The sequence below is a fragment of the Triticum urartu genome, chromosome 4 (genome assembly GCF_003073215.2).
Source record: "Triticum urartu cultivar G1812 chromosome 4, Tu2.1, whole genome shotgun sequence".
Classification (NCBI taxonomy): Eukaryota; Viridiplantae; Streptophyta; class Magnoliopsida; order Poales; family Poaceae; genus Triticum; species Triticum urartu.
Window position 1 is genome coordinate 134,290,717 of NC_053025.1, and position 26,230 is coordinate 134,316,946.

Genomic DNA, 26,230 nt, shown 5'->3' on the forward strand with positions numbered 1-26,230 from the left:
ACAAGAGTGTAGGGCCACTGATGGAACACTAGCATCCTATACTAAGCAGTAGGATAGCAGGTAATGGTAACAACAGTAGTAGCAAGGACAGGCTATGCATCAGGATAGGAATAACGAAAGCAGTAACATGCTACACTACTCTAATGCAAGCAGTATAGAGGAGAGTAGGCGATATCTGGTGATCAAGGGGGGGGCTTGCCTGGTTCCTCTGGCAAGAGAGAGGGGTCGTCAACTCCGTAGTCGTACTGGGTAGCAGCGGCGCCGGTCTCGGTGTCTATCGAGAGAAGAGGGGGGAGAAACAATAAATATTTAAGCAAGCATATGCATAGTGATGCATGACATGACAAGTAACGGCGTTAGAGGTGCCCTAACGCGGTAGTAGGTGATACCGGTGAAGGGGGATGACATCCGGGAAAGTATCCCCGGTGTTTCGCGTTTTCGGGCAGAGGAGCCGGAGGGGGAAAGTTGCGAGTTCGATAGGTTAGGTGGGTCTGGCAGACAAACGGGTTGCGTATCCGAAATCGTCTCGTTGTTCTGAGCAACTTTCATGTTGAAAATAATTTAATCCGAGTTACGGATTAAAAGATATGATTTTCTAAAGATTTTATTAATTTCTGGAATTTAATTAATTTTTTAATTTAATTCGAAAATGGATTTATGACATCAGCATGATATCATGCTGACGTCAGCAGTCAACAGTGGTTGACTGGTCAACCTGACGTGTGGGTCCCGCTGTCATACTCTGATAACTAATTAATCAATTTAATTAGTTTAAATAACAGATTAGTCAGGTTAATTAATTAATTTGGCTAATCTAATCAGGATTAATTAAGTTAATTAATTCTTTAACTAATTAATTAATTAAAATAATTATTATTTATTAATTTATTTAACTAAAACGTTCTGGGCAGGGGCCCACTTGTCATAGGCCCCAGGGGGCTGATGCGGGTCCAACGGGCGTTGGGCGCCCGATTGGGGGGGGGGAACCCGGGCGCTGGCCTCGGGCCTTGCTCGCCGGCGAGACAGAGCGCCACCACGGCACGGGCAGCGGACGGCGCAGGGAACAGGGCAGCGCGGCGAGCGGGAGGGGCCGAAGCGGGGAAATGGTGGAGGAGCAGCAGCAGCAGAGGTAGCGGCTGAGCGGACGTGGAGGGAGCCGGAGCGCGGGCGAGCAGAGGCATGCGCGGCAGTAGCGTGCGCAGGAGGACGGAGGAAGGGGCGCGGCCATGCGCGACCGTGGCGAGGGCGCGGTGCAGCAGGGAAAACAGGGCGGTGACACGACGCGCGGTGAGCGAGCGGTGCATGCGAGTCGCGTCGGCGCGTGGCGACAGGCACGCCCGGACGGAGCGGCGCGCGGCCAGGGCGCGACCCGACCGCGGTGAGCGCGCGTGCGCGCGGTAGGGGAGGTCGGGGCGTCGCGAACGGCGCCGATGACAGAGGGAAAGGGGGGAGAGGAGGGGGTCCTCACAAGGGGTTGCAGGGGTTCGGGCAGCGGTGCTTGGGAAGGAGGTCGATCCGGCGACGGCAGCGGGTTCTGGGGCGCCGACGAGGATCGACGGGGTGGCGCACGGCATCGGCGTCGGCGGGGTCGGGGCGCGGCTGTCTCCAGATCCAGAGGAGAGAGGAGTGAGGTGTGCGACGGGGTCGAGGCGGCGGGGCGGCGTCGAGAGACGTCGACGGTGAGGTGGGCACCGGGGTCGGGGCCCGATCCGGATCGAGGGGGAGTGAGGGAGGAGAGGGGATCGTGCGGGGGGGTGTGCGGGGCGAGTGGGGATGGTGGGTTAGGGTTTGGTCGCCCAGGGGATAAGGGAGTGAGGGTCCGGGCACAGCTGGGCCGGCCTGGTTGCTAGGCCAACTGGGCCGTGGCCCAGGGGTGGGGCGGTTCTTTGATTTCTTTTTCTTTTTATTTATCCTTTTCTGTTTTCAAAAAAATGTTTAGCACCTAATTGATTTTTATAAAATATGGGAGCTAGTTCATAAAATGCAGTGCATTAGATCCTAGCACCAAAACTAGTTTGGGTGAAATACTATTCCATATTAGATTTAGATTAATTAAAAGGTTATTAAATAAGGTATTCAGCCACTGTTTGAGATTGTTTAAATGACTTAACGTGTTTCAATAAGGTTGTTTACAATTTTATCCTAGCCTCTGATTTATCTACTATTTATTGAACATTTTAGTTTTTAAGTTTGAAAACTTTTGTCGTTTGCCTTTAATTAAATTTGAATTTGAATCGGTTTCTAATCAACGCGAGTTTATCATTAGTAACCGGGGTGACGTGGCATCATTACGAGGGGGTTACTGTAGCCTGATTATCCGGGCGTCACAATTCTCCTCCACTATAAGAAATCTCGTCCCGAGATTTTAAAGGGTGGATTAAGGGGGAAAGACTAGGTTACGAAAGTCTAACGGATTTTCTCAGTCTTAGTTGCTCTTCTCGAAGAGGTCGATCCATTACATTGACGTCTTCATTTCTCTGCTTCAGGTCATCATGGTGATGTCGTCCTTTTCTCAGGAACTCCAACGTACTTACGAATAGGTAAGGGGCAGCTCGACTACGACAGAATGCTTATGAGGGAAACAATCTGGGGCTTATCCCATGAATGAGCATAAGATTATCTCTCGAGTTGAACATATCGAATACATCAAGAGTAAGGTACGAAGGTACAATAAGACGTTCCAAGTGGATAGATAGTTGCTCGAAGTCTGAACCAGAGTGAGAAAGGGTTTCAGAGCAGCGAGAGTAAGTATTGCGGTTGATACCAGAATAGAGCACTAGGAAGGTGGCCCGTGAATTAAATACGAAGCCAAGCGCGAGGAATAACTTTGACAACAGGGTGTATAGGAGAGTCAGGTTTCAACCCTGTGGAACTGTGGGTTATGGGCCCACCATGTGGGTTAAAAGTAGGAAGGGCGTTGACATCTTGCATGGTCATGTAGGCAAGGCATGTCAGAGGTTAGTCTGTCGGTTATGCCGACAACAACATCGGTACCAAGGGTGAGGGACGAAGAGAACCATTTTTCCTGCTCGTTCAACGAGGCGGACCAATAGGCAAAGTTCTCATCCATCGGTGGTTACCGGAATGTCATCAACAATAGAAACAGGCTCTTACTGACACGGTTGTACACCAAGGTGTTTACATAAGCAGAAGAATATTACTGCTTAAATCATATGGATCATGAGGAAGATTAAACAAATCAATGGAAAGGAAAATGTGGTCATCAGATTAAATAGAGCAATGGAAAGGAAAATGTGTTTAAACACATTATTCAGGGGTATATCCTTCGCTAAAGACAAACAGAGCATGATATCCACAATAGGATATAATGTAGAAAACCCTTTAGGAAAGGGGAGAGAAACTTCATGACATTACCCATACAACGGTGTTTGGATAATTGATAAAGAGAATTCAAGGTTGTGCTTCAAATGTTCTTATTGATGATCGGAGTACCACCAACATGCTTCGAGATAGCATTGTCATGGTCAACAAGTAAAGATCGGGCTATGGATACATAAGGGATCCATCAGGATCAACTTATAGAATAAGTCTTATAATTTCCTCAGGGAAGAATGGTTAACCTTGCTAATAAGGAAACTATAACAGCAGGTCATCCGGCCAGGTGTGCTGGACATGCCATCACCTTACCGGGTCATAAAAGACCAGTGTTATAACTCTTGGAAAAATGTTCCAACCATCATATCTGACCGAGGTTCAGATCGATGGCCGTCAGGATAACTCAGACTTGGGATGCCTGAGAAGAAAGGTGCAACACAAATTGTCGAGATGACATTGTAAGATTCTCGGGAATTGAATTATGCAAGCGAGTTCCGAAACAAGAGTTCATCAATAAACCAAGGAGAGGATAAGGAGGTGGCTGATGGACTCAGCAACAATTCATTAAGATTTTCAAAAGATGGATGTCCACACTTATGTGAACAAGAAGATAACATTTGTCAGATCAAATGATATAACTAAGTATGTTCGAGGGAAAACATACACAATTAAACATTGGTTGAAAGGCGCACCCGAATATGGGCTGGGTTGCACGACCAACGTCGGAATGGTGATTCAATAATCAATAGTCAAACAATGAATGGCCGACCATTAACTTCAAAGCAATAGGATTGCTAGAAGGGCAGAATCCCAAACAGCACCGTTCACTTGTTGGTACCCCGTTTGGAATCAACTCGAGGACCAAGAAAGAATGATGATGGGGAGAAGTATCACTATACCAAGAATCCTTGAGAGGTGGAGTAATCCTCACAACATCCTTGACATAAAAGATGGTAATACTCCGCGGTAGAACATATCATAAGTCGGGTAGCAAGGAACTCAAGGTACAACACAAAACACGAACAAGTTTGTGTTGAACGGAAGGCAATCGAGTGGTCGATGATAACACAAAACATCGAGGGAAAGGATGGTATTTCTCATCAGGAATTCAATTGATATCCTTGAGGAGCTCGAAATGTTGATGATGATCATGACAATTTCTGTCGAGAGGTTTCATGGAGATGTAATCGGTCGGCGATGACATCAAGTCAAACGAATGATGAAGCGGAAAGTTCATTGAACCACTGGTAAACGCACAGCCCAGTCGACGTTGCCGTAATAGCTATAACTTGAGTAGTGTCGAACTACGGTTGGTCTGTCTTGAGGTGACATCATCAGATAGAAGAGCAGATCCGCCATGAGATCCGAGACCGCTGAAGCTAACGGCTGCCGGGTGTGGAAGCAAGGCCAGCGAAAGTTGTGATCGAAATAAGAGCGAGAGGAGAGCTGCAGACTCGTCACTACCAATCTACACATGAGAGTTGCAGAGCGAATAACTGCGGGAGTGTAGAGGAGTCGGCAATAGACTGTCATTCGGCAAGGCCATATGGACGTAACCAGCGAGAGATCGAGTAACAGCGAGCGGAGAATGTGTGGCCGTGAGTCGCCCGCGGTCTACACACTCGTCTTACAAGACGATTATCACGTCGGTCGAGTGAACAGAGCTAGTGGCAGCATTGTACGACAGTACGGATATACAAGTATTAGCGGAGATATTGCTATGAGTGATTGTATATATGTACACTCACTCTAGATCCCTGAAGTGAAAGACTTAGATCAGAGTCGGGAGATCGTAAGCGTCAGGCTTACTAATCATGATCGGAAATGAAGCCAATAGAGAAGTCTGAGTGATCAGTTTCACAGTGACAATCTCCGAGTAAGCCAGGGCGGGTAATACTCGAAGCGACAACTCATCATTAGAGGTTGACTGGGTACTATGCTCTATACAAAAGGGGTATACCAGGGTCATTGCTCTGATAGACATGCACACAAGGAAATCAGTACCTGAACAGGGAGAACAACATGTCAGGACGACCACCATTGCCAAAGAAGTCAGGGTCAAAGCTGAACTTATACAAAGGAAATAATAAGAGAGAAGCTTTAATGCACAGAGATGGACAGTCGTGTCCAATGGGGCATGACCCAAGTCAAGGTCGACTCCCGCAACCGACATGCACTTCTACAAATGCACGTGAATGCAGACCCTCACAACCGATCCGAGCATATCACAGATATACGATCACGATGACACGAAGAAGTTGTCGTCAAGGGTCTGAGTGCAAATTTCAATAGTGGCAAGATAACCAAATGTATGACCCAGTGAACAACTTCGAGTCACATCCGTTTAGAGAAGCGAAGTTGCATAGGCATTATGTACCAAGCGCTCCCCAATAGCCGAGGCGGCTCTTATGCGATCTTCGGAGACATCCGTATAACCCACGAGAGTCGTACGTGTCTACAAAGAGTAATTATCACAAGCTTACCACATAATAAGAGTAGAATTGAAGCGAATAGGAGATATATACACGAAATACACAGTGATTTCGGTCTATAGCAGCCATGATCGACCGAAATGTATATCTGACAGAAATATGATATCAACGCCGCAGAGATTCAGGAAGCAGCTAGCACAAGGTTTTCGTTGAAATGGAGAGGACGCACGACTGCCAGAAACTCCGGGAAGGGATATATACATCCCAATCCAGCCCTGATCCGAATGCGGTCTACAAATAGCGACGCTCGCATGCCGAGAGTACAACGCGATGACGCGCAGACCAATCGAATGAACCGAACCCTCGCGAGGTATATATGAGAAGCAGTTATGCATACTGAACACAGGCGCCTCAGATTCAGCATAGGCACTTCAATAAAGGAGGATCAAAAAAGCCAGACGCTCTCATCTAAGAAGGATCGAGGTTCGGCATAGAACATTAGGGGTACAATCCGAGCTGACAAATTTGATTGTCGATAACCAGAACTATTCGATGTGTATAAGAAAGGACAATGTGATAGAGGCCGATAGGACAAATCACTGATGGCATACTATTTTTACGAGCGGATGGCTGACGTCAATGTCAACACACATTTTGAAATCAAAACCTGGCGATAGACCTTCACTAAAGATGACATATAATTAGGAAATTGTCACAAGGGATAGCCGGATGAGATATGAGCCGTATCCGGGATGTCGAAACCATAATTAGCAAAGCATGGAAGTACAATTCAAGCAGTGAATAGGACTACTCAAGATTTTTCGGAGTTCAACTAGTATTCTTAGAAAGGCTCTGTGAACTCTGAACGCAGCATGATGGGAACGAAGCAACAACTAATGCGGGTGAGTGCCTAGAAATTTACCCGAACAGATGTCGCTCAATTATCGTAGGAACAAGATAAATGCAAAACAGTTAGAACCAGAAAGTAGAGTATTCCAGCATCAGAACTACGAGCGGGAGCACAAAGAAGAAGATACCTTGGAGTCGGAGCAGGCAGAGTATATATAATTAAAACATAAACAATGACGAATACGGAGACTTTATGAATGGTCACGTGACGTGGTACCATAAAGGTTATCGTAGAAGGAATATGGCAAAAGCAACACGGACCACAAGATCTTGAATGAGAAATCAGGAGAAGAGTATCATTCGAAAATCTTCTTAACGGTAGATGCCTTGCGCCGCGAGCGATATCAGATGTCGTGCTGAAGAGGCTCTCCGGAGAAAATTTACGGCAGACGACTACAGTTAGAATTTTAGTATAAATTTCATTAACCCGAATAAGAAAGAAGAGACTAGACATCACAAGTAAGAAGACAGGAATAAAGATCCTAGCCTACAACCACCCGAATGGCGACGTAGATGCGCACGTGAAGAGCCGCAACAACATCGTATTAGCTGTCACACACATGCAATTCCTAAAACCTGCTGACTTCGGCTCAAGGTGTGGCAGGCCAGAACGGTAAACACCAAGTCAATACGTCCTGAAGAGAGAAATGACAAACTCCGACACCTGAGTGAGCGGTGCAACAGACTAGAGCAGCGCGACGAACGCATCAAGACGGACCCAGCGCAATGATAAGCAGAAGATCGACGAAATCCGATGCCGAGACTGTCAGATCTGCCACATGAAGACGAAAAGCAACTACCACGACCGAACAGCGAAAAGGAGAGTCGGCACGCAGAGACTAAGTCGAGGAGATATCCTAGCAGCAGCATCGAGAGGCACATGATGAAAAAAGCATCGAGCGCATAAACGCCAAGCGAGTGGGCACCGCACTGGTGAGCGACACTTGCACACCGAAGAACCTGTACAGCGATCCGCTTATGAAGCCTCGGCACCTCTAGAAGTGCACAGAGCATACGGGAACGGAACTCGCAGATACGCAAAATAATCACAGATTCAGGACGTGACGGACTCACACGGGGACATAAATAGCTAGCAGATGACCAACGAACTCACGAAACCGCAAATACTAACGATAACATCAGATCGAAGTAAGGCTCGAAGCATATAGAACGTTACGACAATACAGAGGCACATCACGACCGCGCAGACAGGGAGCTTACAGAGGGGCTCCGAGAAAGCACAGAGATTCGATTACATGGAGGAGCACGAATATTACAGCGGAAGCCAACAACAGTCTGAACAGACCAACATAACGTTATCGAACAACTTGGCGGCCGATAAGGCAATGGCGCGTAGCAGCGGAACGTATGAGGGATACAAGATCCGGAGACGAGGTCGAGCAGTCATCCTGTCTAGGGAATCTCCTCCTAAAACTACTCACCGGAGCGAGCAGATCGATCCCACACGCAGGCGCACGCATAAAGAGACGATGCGATACGCGCACAGCACATAACTAGGTCAGCGGCGCGTGTGCCGTCACGTACCAACTCGCAGACATGCTCACGTAGGAGTCGTCCGGCCCAAGATGACGCCGAATGGACGATAGCCGGAGCCGATTAGACCGTGCACGATGCGAGCGCCGTCCGAGGCGCTGAGCCTACCCAACATGCTGTTGCACAACCATGGTACGAGACAGGAGATAACGGGGGCGAACAAAGCACGGAGAAAAAGCAACGTACGAAGCATAACTCATGCAAATAGTCGAAAAGCCGAAGTGAGAGCCTGACACTAACGAACCTATGCAGATCGGGTTCAGCTGTGTAAACCGCGCCATATGCGCTGGAATAACCTGAGCAATCGAAGCGACTCGCAGAGAAGCTCAGGAGATTAAGCCAAGGCGGATACACTATGACATAATCATGCATCGATCAGCAGACAAGCTCTCTGAGATGCCGCCAACTACGGAGAGCCATCCCCTTATATGCGACCTGCATCGCATCTGAACGCGCGCCACGCTAACTAAGTCGCATCAGATCCGACAGTAACGCACTAGGCGCAATCGAAGCGCTAGAGCTAACGCGACGACGAGAAACCGCAGCTGAGCTCTTACCGTACGCCATGCCTCGCTGCGCATGAGAGATGATTCACAGCCCGAGCGAGGTTGAATCTCGGTTCAGACTCTGGGCAGCAGGGTGCATATATATTCTAAAAGTATCGCCACTGTCTAGTATCATCAGTATGTCTCCGATACTAAATTGCAAACCAGCGGATGAAGTAACGCATGCTATACACTCTCCAGATAGCTCGATCTATGGCATAGCCATCCGCAACGCGTGAGCGCGGGTGTAGTCATACTACGGAGAAGGCGAGCACAGAGCGAAGCTAGCACAGCGAGACCTCATATATCGCGACGCGACTACAGATAAAGGAGATATGAGACATTGGACCTACGCAGAGGGGCCCGACGATCCGAGACGGCACAGAAGCAGTCTCATCTCCGCAACGGCGCAATATGACGGACGCGGCCGGTGGAGGATCACACTTCTAGGACGTCATAGGCGCACGTACCATCGAAGATCACAACGTTCGGCAGCCCCACCTAACCCAACAGAGGAAGGTTCAGCAACGCCGGTCCCTAAAAACTGCTAACCAGACGGTCCACCGCGAGGGATTTGGGCCAATCGACCGTTAGCACAGCCCACGCAGCGTGCGGTGGGCGGCACCCGCGGGAAGGCAGACCCATGAGCTTGGTAGAGGGCGAGCGTACTCCAGGTACCAATCCATGGGCACGGCAACGCCCACGTTCCGCACTTAGGCCGTGCTGGAGCAGCGAGAAGGCTTTCGAGCTGATCACAAAAGACGGGCAGACGTCGAGTGCCATAATGTCCCCGCGATAGGATGGTTAAGTGCGTATAGGCCAGTGGCCAGACTCAGATCAAATACCAAGATCTCGTTAAACGTTAAGTATCACTGCGTAACGCCGAACCAGAGGGGCCAGGCCCACCTCTCTCCTAGGTGGTCTCAACCTGCCTGTCGCTCCGCCACAAAGTAACAGTCGGGGGCCGTCGGGAACCCAGGCCCACCTCTACCGGGATGGAGCCACCTGCCCCTTCAGCCCCCATCTCCGAAACAGTATCACTAAGTAATGTAACAGTATAAAGTATATAGCATATGCCCGTGATCACCTCCCGAGTGATCACGGCCCAGTAGTATAGCATGGCAGACGGACAAGAGTGAAGGGCCACTGATGGAACACTAGCATCCTATACTAAGCAGTAGGATAGCAGGTAAGGGTAACAACTGTAGCAACAATGACAGGCTATGCAGCAGAATAGGATTAATCGAAAGCAGTAACATGCTACACTACTCTAATGCAAGCAGTAGAGAGAAGAATAGGCGATATCTGGTGATCAAAGGGGGGGGCTTGCCTGGTTGCCTCTGGCAAGAGAGGGGTCGTCACCGTAGTCGTACTGGGTAGCAGCGGCGTCGGTCTCGGTGTCTAGCGAGAGAAGAGGGGGAAGAAACAATAAATATTAAGCAAACAGATGCATACGATGCATGACATGACAAGTACGGTGCTAGGGGTGCCCTAACGCGGTATGAGGTGATACCGGTGAAGGGGGATAACATCCGGGAAAGTATCCCCGGTGTTTCGCGTTTTCGGACAGGAGAACAGAGGGGGAAAGTTGCGTTCGATAGGTTAGGGATGCGTGGCGGAGAAACGGGCTGCGTATTCAAATCCTCGTTCGTTCTGAGCAACTTTCATGTTGAAAATATTTTAATCCGAGTTACGGATTAAAAGATATGATTTTCTAAAGATTTTATTAATTTCTGGAATTTAATTAATTATTTTAATTTAATTCGAAAATGGATTATGACATCAGCATGATGTCATGCTGACGTCAGCAGTCAACAGTGGTTGACTGGTCAACCTGACGTGTGGGTCCCGCTGTCATACTCTGATAACTAATTAATCAATTTAATTAGTTTAAATAACAGATTAGTCAGGTTAATTAATTAATTTGGCTAATCTAATCAGGATTAATTAAGTTAATTAATTCTTTAACTAATTAATTAATTAAATTAATATTATATTATTTATTTATTTAACTAAAACGTTCTGGGCAGGGGCCCACTTGTCATAGGCCCCAGGGGGCTGATGCGGATCCAACGGGCGTTGGGCGCCCGATTGGGGGGGGGACCCGGGCCGGCTGGCCTCGGGCCTTGCTCGCCGGCGAGACAGAGCGCCACCACGGCACGGGTGGCGGACGACGCAGGGATTAGGGCAGCGCGGCGAGCGGGAGGGGCCGAAGCGGGGAAATGGTGGAGGAGCAGCAGCAGCAGCAGAGGCAGCGGCGGAGCGGACGTGGAGGGAGCCGGAGCGCGGGCGAGCAGAGGCATGCGCGGCGGCAGCGTGCGCGGGAGGACGGAGGAAGGGGCGCGGCCCATGCGCGACCGTGGCGAGGGCGCGGTGCAGTGGGGAAAACAGGCGGTGACGCGACGCGCGGTGAGCGAGCGGTGCATGCGAGTCGCGTCGGCGCGTGGCGACAGGCACGCCCGGACGGAGCGGCGCGCGGCCAGGGCGACGACCCGACCGCGGTGAGCGCGCGTGCGCGCGGTAGGGGAGGTCGGGGCGTCGCGAACGGCGCCGATGACAGAGGGAAAGGGGGGAGAGGAGGGGGTCCTCACAAGGGGTTGCAGGGGTTCGGGCAGCGGTGCTTGGGGAGGAGGTCGATCCGGCGACGGCAGCGGGTTCTGGGGCGCCGACAAGGATCGACGGGGTGGCGCGCGGCATCGGCGTCGGCGGGGTCGGGGCGCGGCTGTCTCCAGATCCAGAGGAGAGAGGAGTGAGGTGTGCGACGGGGTCGAGGCGGCGGAAGGGCGGGGCGGCGGGGAGACGTCGACGGGAGGTGGGCACCGGGGTCGGGGCCCGATCCGGATCGAGGGGGAGTGAGGGAGGGAGAGGGGATCGGGGGGGGGTGCGGGGCGAGTGGGGATGGTGGGTTAGGGTTTGGTCGCCCAGGGGATAAGGGAGTGAGGGTCCGGGCGCAGCTGGGCCGGCCTGGTTGCTAGGCCAACTGGGCCGTGGCCCAGGGGTGGGGCGGTTCTTTTGATTTCTTTTTCTTTTTTATCCTTTTCTGTTTTTCAAAAAATGTTTAGCACCTAATTGATTTTTATAAAATATGGGAGCTAGCTCATAAATTGCAGTGCATTAGATCCTAGCACCGAAAACTAGTTTGGGTGAAATACTATTTCATATTAGATTTAGATTAATTAAAAGGTTATTAAATAATGTATTCAGCCACTGTTTGAGATTTTTAAATGACTTATCACATTTCAATAATGTTGTTTACAATTTTATCCTAGCCTCTGATTTATCTACTATTTATTGAACATTTTAGTTTTTAAGTTTGAAAACTTTTGTTGTTTGCCTTTAAATTAAATTTGAATTTGAATCGGTTTCTAATCAACGCGAGTTTATCATTAGTAACCGAGGTGGCATGACATCATTACGGGGGGGGTTACTGTAGCCTGATTATCTGGGCGTCACAGGCACAGTGAGGACCGGGAGAAAGACGGGAAGTTGAGAGCACCCGTTGATGGGTCGCAGTGGAGAAAAATCGAGATAAAGTACTGGGATGAGTTTGCAAAGGACCCAAGGAATGTATGGTTTGCTTTAAGCACGGATGGCATTAATCCTTTCGGGGAGCAGAGCAGCAATCACAGCACCTGGCCCGTGACTCTATGTATGTATAACCTTCCTCCTTGGATGTGCATGAAGCAGAAGTTCATTATGATGCCAGTTCTCATCCAAGGCCCTAAGCAACCCGGCAGTGACATTGATGTGTACCTAAGGCCATTGGTTGAAGAACTTTTACAGTTGTGGAATGGAAACGGTGTACGTATGTGGGATGAGCACAGACAGGAGGAATTTAACCTAAAGGCGTTGATGTTCGTGACCATCAACGATTGGCCCGCTCTCAGTAACCTTTCAGGACAGACAAACAAAGAATACCACGCATGCACGCACTGTTTAGATGACACTGAAAGTATATACCTGGACAAATGCAAAAAGAATGTGTACCTGGGCCATCGTTGCTTTCTTCCGACCAACCATCAATGTCGAAAGAAAGGCAAGCATTTCAAAGGCGAGGCAGATCACCGGAAGAAGCCCGCCATGCGTACCGGTGATCACGTACTTTCTATGGTCAATGATTTACACGTAATCTTTGAAAAGGGTCCCGGCGGACTAGCTGTTCCGAATGACGCTGAGGGACACGCACCCATGTGGAAGAAGAAATCTATATTTTGGGACCTACCCTACTGGAAAGACCTAGAGGTCCGCTCTTCAATCGACATGATGCACGTGACGAAGAACCTTTGCGTGAACCTGCTAGGCTTCTTGGGCATGTATGGGAAGACAAAAGATACACCTGAGGCACGGGAGGACCTGCAACGTTTGCACGAAAAAGACGGCATGCCTCCGAAGCAGTATAAAGGTCCTGCCAGCTACGCTCTTACGAAAGAAGAGAAAGAAATCTTCTTTGAATGCCTGCTCAGTATGAAGGTCATGACTGGCTTCTCGTCGAATATAAAGGGAATAATAAATATGCCAGAGAAAAAGTTTCAGAACCTAAAGTCTCATGACTGCCACATGATTATGACGCAACTGCTTCCGGTTGCATTGAGGGGGCTTCTACCGAAAAACGTCCGATTAGCCATTGTGAAGCTATGTGCATTCCTCAATGCAATCTCTCAAAAGGTGATCGATCCAAAAATCGTACCAAGGCTAAGGAGTGATGTGGCGCAATGTCTTATCAGTTTCGAGCTGGTGTTCCCACCATCCTTCTTCAATATCATGACGCACGTCCTAGTTCATCTAGTCGACGAGATTGTCATCCTGGGGCCCGTATTTCTACACAATATGTTCCCCTTTGAGAGGTTCATGGGAGTCCTAAAGAAATATGTCCGTAACCGCGCTAGGCCAGAAGGAAGCATCTCCATAGGCCATCAAACAGAGGATGTTATCGGGTTTTGTGTTCACTTCATTCCTGGCCTTAAGAAGATAGGTCTCCCTAAATCGCGGTATGAGGGGAGACTGACTGGAAAAGGCACTCTTGGAAGTGACTCAATAATATGTAGGGACGGATATTCTTGGTCTCAAGCACACTACGCAGTTCTACAGAACTCTACCTTGGTGACCCCGTATGTCGATGAACACAAGAACAGTCTGCGCTCCAAACACCCGAAGCAGTGTGACGACTGGATTACATGTGAACACATCAGGACTTTCAGCAGTTGGTTGGAAACACGTCTCAGAGGTGACAACACTGTTTGTGATGAGCTGTACTTGTTGTCCAGGGGACCATCTTTGACTGTATTGACTTACAAAGGATACGAGATAAATGGGAATACATTTTACACGATCGCCCAAGATCAAAAGAGCACCAACCAAAACAGCGGTGTCTGCTTTGATGCAGCAATCGAGAGCGGAAAGGACACATATTATGGTTACATAGTGGGCATATGGGAACTTGACTACGGACAGGATTTTAAGGTCCCTTTGTTTAAGGGCAAATGGGTCAATCTGTCAGGCGGCGGGGTACAGGTAGACCCATAGTACGGAATGACAACAGTGGATCTGAAAAATCTTGGGTACACTGACGAACCGTTCGTCCTAGCCAGTGATGTGGTACCGGTTATCTATGTGAAAGACATGTCTACCAAAGCGAGAAAAAGAAAAGATAAGGAAGCGAATACATCATACGATGAGCCAAAGCGCCACATAGTTCTTTCAGAAAAAAGGGATATCCTGGGAGTGGAGGGCAAGACAGACATGTCTGAAGATTATGAAAAGTTTCATGAAATTCCTCCCTTCAATGTCAAGGCTGACCCAAGCATCCTGATAAACGATGAAGATTATCCTTGGTTACGGCGCAATCGGCAAATGACACAAGCGAAGAAAAAGTGAAGACTTTCTCCCGCAACTATTATGATGATACCATGCCAACTTTGTAACACACGAGTATGCTATGCCAACTTTTTCAGAGTTCATTTGAAAACTATGAATTTAGGTTGAATTTTCTCTATATGTGCATCTATGTTCATTTTTTAGTAAAGTTAATCACAAACTTGTGATTCACACAAATTTCAAAGAATTCAAATTTTAACTATTCAAATTTGAAAACTAATGGCACTAACAGAAAGTTTATAATTTTTCTAAAACTAATGGCACTAACAGAAAGTTTATAATTTTGCTGACCTAAAAGCAAAAAGAAATAAAAAATCAAGCAAAAAACAAAAGAAAATAAATAATGCAGAAAACAAAACAAAAAATCTGGAAAAAAATAAAAATAGCAACAATAAGTATTTTTTTTATAAATAGAAACAAAATAAAATAAATAAAGCAACAAAGAAAAATAAAAAAACTAAAAAAATGTTTTCAAATTTGAAAACTAATGGCACTAACAGAAAGTTTATAATTTTTCTAAAACTAAAAGCAAAAAGAATTAAAAAATAAAGCAAAAAACAAAAGAAAATAAATAATGCAGAAAACAAAACAAAAAATCTGGAAAAAAATAAAAATAGCAACAATAAGTATTTTTTTTATAAATAGAAACAAAATAAAATAAATAAAGCAACAAAGAAAAATAAAAAAACTAAAAAAATGTTTTCAAATTTGAAAACTAATGGCACTAACAGAAAGTTTATAATTTTTCTAAAACTAAAAGCAAAAAGAATTAAAAAATAAAGCAAAAAACAAAAGAAAATAAATAATGCAGAAAACAAAACAAAAAATCTGGAAAAAAATAAAAATAGCAACAATAAGTATTTTTTGTAAATAGAAACAAAATAAAATAAATAAAGCAACAAAAAAACTAAAAAAAATGTTTTCAAATTTGAAAACTAATGGCACTAACAGAAAGTTTATAATTTTTCTAAAACTAAAAGCAAAAAGAATTAAAAAATAAAGCAAAAAAAGAAAATAAATAATGCAGAAAACAAAACAAAAAACTGGGAAAAAATAGTAACAATAAGTATTTTGTTGTAAGTAGAAACAAATTAAAATAAATAAAGCAACAAAGAAAAAAACAAAAAAAGTGTTTTCAAATTTGAAAACTAATGGCACTAATAGAAAGTTCATAATTTTTGAAAAACTAAAAGCAAAAAAGAATTAAAAAATAAAGCAAAAAACAAAAGAAAATAAATAATGCAGAAAACAAAACAAAAAAACTGGAAAAAAATAGCAACAATAAGTATTTGGTTATAAGTAGAAACAAAATAAAATAAATAAAGCAACACAGAAAAAAAAGTGCCACCTACTGGGCCCCACGGCCTAAATACGACTAGAAACCCTACCGTGGGCCAGGATTCAGGTACGCAGAAGGCCCAGTAGGCCCACAAGCACACAGCGCAGGGTTAGGCCCGAAAGCCTGCATTTGAGAGGAGCTCGAGAGGGAAGGCGCAGTAGCACTTATAAATCACTCTCGAGCTCTCTCAGCTAGCAAGGTGCGACTAAAGTTTTGGCGCGGGGCAGGCGCAGGCCTTTGTTCCCGGTTGATGGCACCAACCGGGACTAAAGGGGGCATTGGTCACGGTTCGTGGCACAAACCGTGACTAATGCCCTCCTTTAGTCCCGGTTGGTGCCACCAACCGGGACCAAAGGCCGCCGCTTCCCGCCCTTTGGGCTGCTGAAAAGAGGCCTTTAGTCCCGGTTGGTGCCACCAACCGGGACTAAAGGGGGCATTGGTCCCGGTATGAGCCACGAACCGGGACCAATGCCTTTGCTATATAAGCCAGCACTTAGGAATTTTTCACATTTCCCTCGCAGTTGCCCCCGACGACGTCGAGCACATCGACGCCGCCAGGCTGCCCCGACGCCGCCCGCTGCCCCCGCTGTCGCCGTCGCCTGCGCCCGTCGTCGCTGTCGCCCGCGCCCTCGCTGGCCGTCGCCCGCGCCCGTCGTCGCTGTCGCCCGCGCCCTCGCCCGCGCCCGTCGTCCCCGTCGCCCGCGCCCGTCATCACCGTCGCCCGCACCCTCGCCGGCCGTCGCCCGCGCCCATCGTCGCAGTCGCCCGCGCCCTCGTCACCCGCGCCCGTCGTCGCCGTCGCCCGCGCCCATCGTCGCAGTCGCCCGCACCCTCGTCACCCGCGCCCTCGCCGGTCGTCCCCTGCCCCGACGCGTCGCCGCCTCTGTGAGCACCGCGCGTCTGCCGCCCCCGCCGCCGCCGTGCAATTTTTATTAATTATACATGTTTTTAGATTTTCATATATATATGTATGTATGTATTTTTTAGATATATGTTTTTTATGTATGTTCATATATGTTTTTTATGTATGTTCATATATGTATATATGTGTGTATTTTTTCAATTGTAATGATGTTTTAAAAATACATATATGCAAAAGTTAGATTTTTAATTAGAAAAGTTTTATCTATATATGTTCTCTGATTTAGTACATTTTAGGTTAGTTTCATTTTAAAAAAAGTTTTATATATTTAGGAAGAAGGAATAGAAGGAAGAAGAAGGAAGAAAAGGTTTTATATATGAGGGTCGAGAGGGGGTCGACGGTCGCCGAGGGGTCGAGAGTCGTCGAACATGAAAGGAAGAAGAGGATAAAAAAAGAAGAGGAAGAAGAAGAAAAAAAGAGGAGAAGAAAGAATAGAGGAGAAAGAAAGCTCCTCTATTCTTTCTTCTCCTCTTTTTCTTTCTCCTCTATTCTTTCTTATCCTCTTTTTTTTTTCTTCCTCTTCTTTTTATCGGGAACGAGGGTCATCGAGGGTCGCCGAACATGACAGGCAGAAGAGGATAAAAAAAAAGAGGAAGAAGAAAAAAAAGAGGAGAAGAAAAAATAGAGGAGTTCTTCTCCTCTATTCTTTCTTCTCCTCTTTTTTTCTTCTTCTTCCTCTTTTTCTTCTTCCTGCCCAAAACCGTAGATCTCACATATACTTCTGCCCATTGATTCAATACTATTCTGCTTTGATCTTCGACTATTTTTCTTATTTTCTGAACTTGCTTCAGATCCAACGCCGTAACAAGACCTTGTGAAACCCGTTTGTGCATACTTAACCATCCGCAATCTCCATTGCTTTAATGTTTAGATCAGACGGTTTAACCTGATAGAAAATTTTCCAAACCGGTATATGCCATTAGTCCCCTTGTTGAACCGCCATATGTTGTTGCTTCATAAAACTCCGGTTTAGATAGATCTGCTTCCGGTTTAACGTTGCACAAATCAATGTACCTTGTAGATTTCATCATGGCCAAGCAAGTGTATGAGTGCAACTGGGTCCCTTCTCGCGTCACAGAGGATCAACTAGACGATTTAGTCCTGATTGGCGCCTTGGGCAGCAAAGACACCATCCATTGGAGGGCTCCTGGCAAAGAATGCCCCCCCACACCTCGAGAAGGAGAGGTTGTTGTCTTCGTAGACCACTTAGCCCGGGGTTTTAAACCGCCCGGTTCTAAATTTTACCAGGATGTTCTAGCTGATTTCCAACTCCATCCGCAAGACACTGGCCCCAACTCTGTTACAAATATGTGCCACTTCCAAGTGCTCTGTGAGGTGTTCTTTCAAGAGGAGCCCACAGTGGAATTATTCAGAGATCTTTTCCATTTAAACCGCCGTACTGAGTTTACTGATGGTTCAAATACGGAGTTGGGTGGAATGGTGATTCAAAAAAGGAAGGAGGTCACATACCCTCACGCCAAGCTGCACAGTCACCCCAAGGAGTGGAATCAGACATGGTTCTACTGCAAAGACACCTCCCTTGCTGGTGAGAATCCCTTGCCTGGTTTTCGTCCGGAGCGGCTCAGCAATACCCATCCTTTTCCTCAACGATTGACTGCCCAGGAGAGAAGCAAATATGCTCCCCGGCTGTCAAAGCTCAGAGCCTTTATGGCCAACGGTTTAACAGGGGTTGACCTTGCTCGCTGTTGGATATCATGGAGCATACTGCCCCTTAGTCAGCGCTCCGGTTTGATGTGCGAATATACTGATAGTGTGGATGACCCACTGCGACATTCAAGACTCCAGCTGTCCGGTGAGGAAATCACGGAGGCTGTGCGTAAGATACTGAATGAACTGGAGCACATCTGCGCTAGAACCGGCCTGCTTCCCTTCTGCGCCACCAACAAACCGCCAGCTGTAAGACTTTGATTTTTCTTTTTGCTGAATCTGTTATCGATATGTCTGGCCATTGTTTCTAATATCAGTGTCTGCATAATCAGGGTGATGATCCGTTTTGGAGCAAAAAGCTGCCGCGGGAGAAACCAGAGAAAGCAGATAAACCGGAAAGAGCAACCCGGCAAAAAACTAAAGCTGTGAAGAAGACTGCCCACCGGAAAAGAACCACTACATCTTCTAATCCTCCCCTGATGACGAGGTGGATAATCCGGACTTTGAGGTAGAGCTTGATTCACTTGGTTTATTTTTTATGCATCTTATTGATGATGATATTTGTCAGGATTATGTCGAAGCCAGCCATGCAGATGTTGCAGAGGTAATTATTCTCTCTTCCGATTCAGAAACTTTGCCTTCACAAAAAATCCGTCAGGCAAACCGGAAAGTTAAATTTTCTCATCCTCTTGCTTATTTGGATCCTAAACTTCTTATGAAGACTCAACAACACGAAGCTCGCCGCACCACCCGGCACAGCGGCCAGGTAGTTACCTCTGCCGGTTTACCGAACAGTCCGGTTCAGAAACGTCATTCCGAGGTCTCTAATTCACTTGTCAGTACTTGTCCTAAAGCGGGCTACTTTCGTCAACCTCTTAATCCGTCTGACTCCGATTATCAGGCTATTTCCCACTCATCTTCTGGCGAGTCGTCGGCTACTCAGCTCCCACCGCTCAAAACGGTGCTTGGGTAAGCTATATTTATTGTGATGTTTGTAGTATATTGCCTTAGAACATATGCTGCATTTAATTTTGTTTTTTCTCAGGGCCAAACCTAGGCCGAGCAAGAAGGCCCGCCTGGATAAAGCGGCCGAAGAAGATGTCATTCTTGAACCGGGCACAACACCCAATCTTGAAGCGGCTATTCCTAAGGATATTCCCAATGATCCACCACAGCCAGATGATGATCTTACTGCTGAGGAAAGACCTACTGATACCTCAGGTCCTATCCATCAGCCCACAGGTTCCCTCCGGGTTGAAAGCTCCACCGGTCTCGCGAAACCTACTGAAAAGCCAACAGCTCCAGTGCAAACCGGCGATACGAATGATGATGAAGTTGTCATTACTGGCACTGGCCATACTGAGCCAAGCAACCCTGTCGCTTTATCCAAACATTCTGCCAAGGAGGAATTAGCTGCTTTTGGCAAAGGCAAGTGGAATGCTGATCTGACGGCCTACGCTGCTCTGAACGCCCGAGATATCCATTCCGGCTATCTAAACTGCCTGTATACCAGCCGTGACTATGAAGTCGGTCTGGTTAATATGATGAAGGATCAATATGAGGTAACTTCCATATGCTCCTTCTTGCTTGTATGCTTTCATTCTTGTTGACTCTCCTAGCCCCTAAGGGCCGATTTGAAATATTCTTTCAAACCGGGACTTAATAATATGAATCTTGATGCTTTGAAATTTGCTGATGTAGTCCCCAAGGGCCGGTTCAACTTAGCGTAGTTAAACCGGTACTTTAAGTAAATGAAACTGCCGCATCAGAATACATATGATCAAATAGCCATTAGCCCCCAAGTGCCAAGTTGAATACTTGTATTGAGCTTGGGACTTTGTAAACAATTGAAAGATGAAGATCGAATATGCATTAGCCCCCAAGTGCCAAGTTGAATACTTGTATTGAGCTTGGGACTTTGTAAACCATTGAAAGATGAAGATCGAATATGCATTAGCCCCCAAGTGTTAAGCACATAACTTGTTATGTGGTTGGCACTTGAATCCTTCTACCGATTTGTCGAAACATATATATGTCTGCCTGCAGGCGGAGCTGAAGGTGAAAGAAAACCAAGTCGTCGATCTTCAAGAAAACTTGAAAACCCAACAAGCTGAAACCTCCAAAGCAAAAGAGGAATTGGCCAGTGCCTTAAGCGCCATGGAACAACTTAAGGAGAACTTCAAGAAGAAACGGGCGGATTGGGCCACTGAAAAATCCGCTTTGACCAAACGAGCAGAGGATGCTGAGGCTGCATTAAAACCAGTGACAGATGAACTGACCAGCATAAAGCGGCATGTTCATGCCATGACCACTGCTATCTTTGGTAAGCCATCTTGCCTTCTGAATTGGTTCTTCCTTCTTTACAGGGTCGCCGGTTTATTAACCCTTTATGGTATTTCAGGGACACGCATTGGTCACTTGGGGTCAGATGTGCGGAAGAAGCTAAAAGCCGCCTATACATTGGTTGAACAATTGTATACTGGTGCCCAGCGGATCATCTGTATCGCCTCTCATAACAAACCGGCGCCTACTTTGATTCAAGATACTCTGATGAAACTGTCAGTGCTTCCTGCCCAGATTGAAGAGCTAAAGAAATCTGCTGCTCGAACCGGCGCAATCAATGCTTTAATCCGGGCAAAAGCCTGGGTGCCGGATTTTGATCCTGTTGAAGCGGCTCAGGGCTATCCCAGGTTGAAGGAAGACGGGTCAGAATTCGGTGAAGCGGATCTGCGAGCGATAAACCGGGAGGTGCGTCTACTAGCTTGTCAGTTGGCTGAGGAAGCAGACTTGTCTCATTATCAAGCGCAATATGACAGTCAAAACAAGCGAATAGCTGCGCCAATCCATGAATTGGAAAACCTGATTCCTCCAATCCGTAAGAATACTTACGCTCCCGATATTGACCCGTCCTTGCTGATCCATGATGAAGCTGTTTTTCAAGCATTAATGGGAATCGACTGGACAACTGTGGATTTCCAGCCACTGGGTAGGGATGCGGAGGCTGAAGCGGCGCAGGACGACCCACAACCATCAGGCCAGGCTGGTGAACAAGCTTGAACCGGACGCCGGTTTAAAACTGCCTCTTCTTCGCGAAAAACAATTATATTATTATGGGCACCATGTTGCCTTGTAATAGGCTAGCTGATACCTTTGATGTTAACATGCCTTCGTGCATAATTTGTTCTTCCTGTGGCAATGAACTTTCCAAAACACTTTCTGAAATGAAAAATTCATCAAGTGCCACCGCGGTTGTACCGTCAGGCGGAATATGATGTCTGCATATATGAAATCAAAACAAAATTTTAAGTGTGACCAAATTTTGAGATACATAATACCTGCCGTCATTGAGCGTGAAGTTGGCTTGGCCAATCTTGAAGCGGAGTTTTGCAAACCCATACTGTTGGAGGAGATAACAGCTCCTATATATATATGACGCTGGTTTACCATGTAGACTGTGCCGGGTTATGATAAACACCATGTTACTCCATAAGAGGATGTTAACAACAAGGATCAAACCGGACAAATAGTCTCCGGATTGACGTGAACTGTGTTCCGTCAACTGATTGGTAAAAAAACTTTGTCGGTTTAAAGAACACAATAAAAAGCGAAAAAACCCCTTCAAAGGAAAGTAAAAAATCAACGACAAAAACGTTTGCCAAAAAGATTTATTTAAGGTGATCAAATGGCGTAACCATGGTTAAACACGACCAAGCGCCCGTTAGGTGTAACTATGGTTCTAGTTAACCAGGTCCCCAAGTGATTCTTGTGGCATTTATGCCGACCAAATGGTGTGGTCATGGTTCGGGTTCAACCAAGCCCCCAAGTGATTCTGTGGCCTTAGGCCGATCAAGAGGCGTGACTGGTTCAGACATGACCAAGTCCCCAAGTGATCTGGTGGCTTTCGCCTATCAAGAGGCATGGTATTGGTTCGGACACGACCAATCCTCTAAGTGATATAACACGATGCTTTTAGCAAAGTGAACTCAAGGGGTAAACCGGAGGCCGCTTTAGAGAAACTCCGTGTAACCTCACATGATGTAAAAGAACAGATACCCCGCTTTTAGCTGAGGTCCGGTTTATTATCATAATATATACATTGTCATAATATGTACATAAGTATGGCCAATGGCTTAGGTATAGTAAGGCCGAAGATGAACTATATTCCATGGCCTGTTAGTCTCTTCCTCTGATGTACGTGAGTCCTTATGCTCTCGAATATCGATCAGATAGTACGACCCGTTGTGCAGATTCTTGCTGACCACGAAAGGCCCCTCCCAATGTGGGGATAGCTTATGCATATCAGTCTGATCTTGGATGAGCCGAAGCACCAAATCTCCTTCCTGGAAGGCTCTGGTTCTGACTCAGTGACTGTGATAACGACGAAGATCCTGCTGGTAAATCACCGACCGGGCGGCTGCGATGTCACGCTCTTCATCCAACCGGTCCAAAGCATCTTGTCGTGCTGTCTCGTTGTCTGCTTCAACATAAGCCGTGACACGAGGTGAGTCATGACGGATATCGCTGGGGAGAACCGCCTCCGCTCCATAAACCATGAAGAACGGTGTGTATCATGTTGATCTGTTGGGTGTTGTATTGATGCTCCATAACACAGATGGTAATTCTTCTACCCAACAACCCGGCGTTCTCTGCAAAGGAACCATGAGCCGGGGCTTGATGCCTCTCAAGATTTCTTGATTAGCTCTTTCTGCTTGACCATTGGACTGTGGATGTGCCACTGATGAAACGTCGAGCCGGATGTGCTCCCGTTCGTAGAACTCCTTCATGGCACCTTTGGATAAATTGGTACCATTATATGTGATAATACTGTGCGGAAAGCCAAACCACAAAATCACCTTTTTGATGAACTGAACCGCCGTGGCCGCATCACACTTGCTAACAGGTTCTGCCTCCACCCACTTTGTAAACTTGTCCACCGCGACCAGGAGGTGGGTCTTCTTATCTTTGGACCTTTTGAAAGGCCCGACCATATCCAGCCCCCAAGTCGCAAACGGCCAAGTAATTGGAATCATCCTCAATTTTTGAGCTGGTACATGAGCACGTCTTGAAAACCTTTGGCAACCATCACATCGTCTAACCAGTTCCTTCGCATCAGCATGAGCAGTTAACTAATAGAAACCATGGCGAAACGCTTTAGTCACCAGAGACTTTGAACCGGCGTGGTGACCACAATCTCCTTCGTGGATCTCACGCAAAATTTCACGGCCTTCTTCAGGAGACACGCAATGTTGAAAAGCTCCTGACACACTGCAATGATGCAACTCACCGTTGATAATGGCCATGGACTTGGATCGCCGGATTATCTGCCGGGCCAGAATCTCATCTTCTGGCAACTCGCTCCGGTTCTTGTACGCCAGGTAAGGAAGCGTCCAATCCGGAACAACATGAAGAACTGCCACCAATTGAGCCTCCGGATCAAGAATAGCCAAATCCTCTTCACCAGGGATCTTCACCGACGAATTGTGCAGCACATCCAGAAAAACATTGGGCGGGACCGGTTTGCGCTGAGAGCCCAGCCGGCTTAAAGCGTCTGCCGCTTCATTTTTCCGCCGGTCCACGTGGTCCACCTGATAGCCTCGGAAATAACCTACAACAATATCCACCTCCCGACGATATGCTGCCATGAGTGGGTCCTTGGAATCCCAAGTGCCAGACACTTGCTGAGCCACAAGGTCCGAGTCAACGAAGCACTTAACTCGACTTAGCTTCATCTCTTTAGCCATCCGGAGACCATGGAGCAAGGCTTCATACTCAGCTGCATTGTTAGTACAAGGGAACATTAAACGGAGAACATAACAAAACTTATCACCTCGTGGGGAAGTTAATACGACTCCAGCCCCCGAGCCTTCCAACTGCCTGGATCCGTCAAAATGGATGGTCCAATACGTATGATCCGGCTTTTCTTCAGGTGCTTGCATTTCCGTCCAATCATTGATGAAATCAACCAGTGCTTGAGACTTAACCGCTGTTCGGGGCACATACTTCAAACCGTATGGTCCCAGCTCTATAGCCCACTTTGCAATCCGGCCAGTTGCTTCCCGGTTCTAGATGATATCCCCCAAAGGAGCAGAACTGACCACTGTAATTGGGTGCCCTTGGAAGTATTGCTTAATCTTCCGGCTTGCCATAAAAACTCCGTACACCGGCTTCTGCCAATGCGGATACCTTTGCTTGGACTCAATGAGCACCTCGCTGATATAATAGACCAGACGTTGAACCGAATGCTCCTTACATGTCTCCTTTCGCTCCACCACAATAGCCACGCTGACCGCACGAGCATTAGCAGCAACATATAGCAGTAACGGCTCCTTGTCAATGGGAGCGGCGAGCACAGGCGGATTGGCCAATTGCTGCTTTAAGTCCTCAAATGCTTCACCCGCAGCAGAACTCCAGATGAACTGATCCGTCTTCTTTAACATCTGATATAAAGGGATCGCCTTCTCCCCAAGGCAGCTGATAAACCGGCTTAACGCGGCAATCCGGCCTGCCAGGCGTTGAACATCATTGATACACTTTGGTTTAGCCAGGGAGGTGATGGCTGTGATCTTCTCCGGATTAGCCTCAATTCTCCTGTTGGACACCAGAAAACCCAATAACTTGCCCGCCGGTACACCAAAGATACACTTGTCCGGATTGAGCATCATCTTGTACGTCCTTAGGTTATCAAAGGTTTCCTTCAAATCGTCAATCAGAGTCTCCTTTTCCCTGGATTTAACTATGATATCATCCACGTAAGCATGTACATTACGGCCAATCTGCTTGTGAAGACAATTTTGTACACACCGTTGATAAGTTTCCTGGGCACTTTTGAGCCCAAAAGGCATAGACACATAGCAGAAGGCTCCAAAGGGAGTTATGAATGCCGTCTTCTCCTGGTCCTTAACTGCCATCTTGATCTGATGATAGCCAGAATATGCATCCAAAAAACTTAAACGCTCACAACCCGCCATAGCATCAATGATTTGATCAATACGGGGGAGGGCAAAAGGATCTGCTGGACAAGCCTTATTAAGATCTGTGTAATCTACACACATGCGCCAGGTGCCATTTTTCTTAAGGACCAGCACCGGATTGGCAAGCCACTCAGGGTGAAAAACTTCAATAATAAAGCCAGCTGCTAAGAGCCTGACTACCTCTTCTTCAATTGCCTTGCGTCTTTCTTCGTTAAACCGGCGGAGGAACTGTTTCACTGGTTTATATTCAGGATCCACATTAAGTGTGTGCTCAGCGAGTTGCCTCGGTACACCTGGTATGTCAGAGGGTTTCCATGCAAAAATGTCCCGATTCTCACGGATGAACTCGATGAGCGCGCTTTCCTATTTTGGATCCAAGTTGGCACTGATGTTGAACTGCTTGGATGAATCGCCAGGTACGAAGTCCACCAGCTTAGTTTCTGCTGCCGATTTGAACTTCAGGGCCGGATCGTGCTCCGTAGTTGGCTTCTTCAATGGAGTCATGTCCGCCGGATCAACATTGTCTTTATAGTATTTCAACTCCTCGGTGGCACAAACCGACTCTGCATAAGCCGCATCTCCTTCCTCGCATTCCAAAGCGATTTTGCGGCTTCCGTGGACCGTCATTGTCCCCTTGTGACCCGACATCTTGAGCTGCAAATACACATAACAGGGCCGAG